The sequence below is a fragment of the Arachis ipaensis genome, chromosome B07 (assembly GCF_000816755.2).
Source record: "Arachis ipaensis cultivar K30076 chromosome B07, Araip1.1, whole genome shotgun sequence".
NCBI lineage: Eukaryota > Viridiplantae > Streptophyta > Magnoliopsida > Fabales > Fabaceae > Arachis > Arachis ipaensis.
In genome coordinates this window covers 16,677,872-16,679,930 of record NC_029791.2, presented here as the reverse complement: position 1 = coordinate 16,679,930, position 2,059 = coordinate 16,677,872, and positions in this window count along the sequence as shown.

Here is a 2,059-nt window from a genome sequence, read left to right as displayed (position 1 = left end):
TTAAATTAGAATTTATAGATAAATTCAAATTCAAATATGGATATCAACTTTTCGATAACAAATTTTTTTTTTATAAATAAATACATCATAAATAAATTTTTTTATATTGGGTCAAAAACAGAATCAGAGGGATCAAAAACTGCTAATTCATATAGAGCCATCGAACCGGCCCAACCAACTATTAAAATTTTAAATGTCTGATTTTTATTCAATTTAGACCTTGTATAATTGTGACGTGAAAATATTTAGATTTCATCGGTCTAGAACCGAATTAAGGTCTAAAAAATAAATCTGATGTATATTTAAAGTCGAATCTGAATTACGATAAACTCGATTTTATCCGATCATATACACCTCTATTATTAAAAGAAAATTAAGACTAACTTAGTACAATTTTTTTTTTTGGAATATGAGAAACTAAAATAATATATTTGGAATCTTAATTAAAAGCCGAATTAATAAAAATTGTCAATTTGCTATATAGATCAGAGACTAATTTTAAAACTTAACAAAATTATATTTTATTAGATAGGATTGGCTTACGCAAATTTTTAAATGGAGTTTCGAATAAATTAGTTTTTGGCCTGTCAGGTTAGGGGATATCATGAGTAACAAAAAAAATTATATCAATTAGAATAAATCTTTATAATCAAGCAAAATAATTAACTAAATAAATTCAACTAAATTGTTATAATGTGTTTCATATCCACACGTGCTTTACGCTATCTTCTTCTCCTCCTCCTTTTTTCTCATCTCTCTTTTATTATCATCGTCATCGCCGTCACCACACGACCACCTCCATCTCCTTCTTCTCTTCCTCTTTTTTTTCTCATTTGAATTTCTTCGATCTCCTCCTTTCTTTTCCTCCTCCTCTTCCTCTATCATTGTTATCATCGTCGTTATTGTCATTATCATCGTTTTCTTCTTATACGTATGACATTTTAAATTCAGAATACATCAAAATTTCTTAATAATGACGACACACAAACAAACTTAATTCAAAACAAGGTCAGACTAAAAGTGCAACTTATTTAAAATCAGAATGCACCGAAATTAAATCTAAAATGCATCAAAATTACTTAATGATGATGATATAAAATAAATTCGGTTTAAAACAAACACAGACCAAGAGCACCTTATTTAAATTCAAAATGTACTAAAATTACTTAATAATGACGACACACAAACAAACTCAGTTCAAAATAAGCACCTACCAAAAGTGCACTTTATTTAAATACAGAATGCACTAAAATTATTTTCCAATAAATTCTACATAACTCAAAAGTGATCCTCCTCTTCCTTCTTCTTCATCATTATCTTTTTTTTCTTCTTTTTTTGTTTATCTTCTTCTTCTTATTTTGTATTTTTATTATTTTTTTGTTTTATTCTTTTAATAAAAATAAAAATAAAAAAATTAAATAAAAAATAAAAAAAACAAAGGCTTAAAGCGTATATTCTCAGTCTTACTCATAAAAATTCATTTTTATTGAATTTCAATTAATTTAATTAGATTTAGTTGCTAAAAAATCTATAAATTATATAAAATCCTATCATGCGTGCATCGTATCTACCGTTGTAAAATAACATAGTTGTAAACTAGTCGTTATTATTAACCAATAATAATAAAATTATCACGTTTATCACATCTTTTTTGGTGACTTTTCTTTTTTTTTCGTGACCGTTTATCACATCTATACATATATGACAAGTTCCTTTGAATCCATAAGAATCCACAATAGAATAATATCTTCACTCCCACGAGTGTTAAGAAATTGACAAACTAATTTTCCGTGGAAAATTAAAAATTAAATTTCATTAATTCTATACTACTGTTACGGATTTTGAGGAATCAATATTTTTTCAAAAATGTTCTTACCAGAGAGGGTTTACATGTAAAAAGAGTTCTATATAATATAATTATATTTTAATTTTAATTTAATTTTAATTATAATTAAAAAATATTATATTATATATTTTAATTGTTAAATTTATAATTAATTATTGATAATAATATATAAGAAAAATAAAATGAGTGAAAAAATGAAAAAATAAAAAAAAA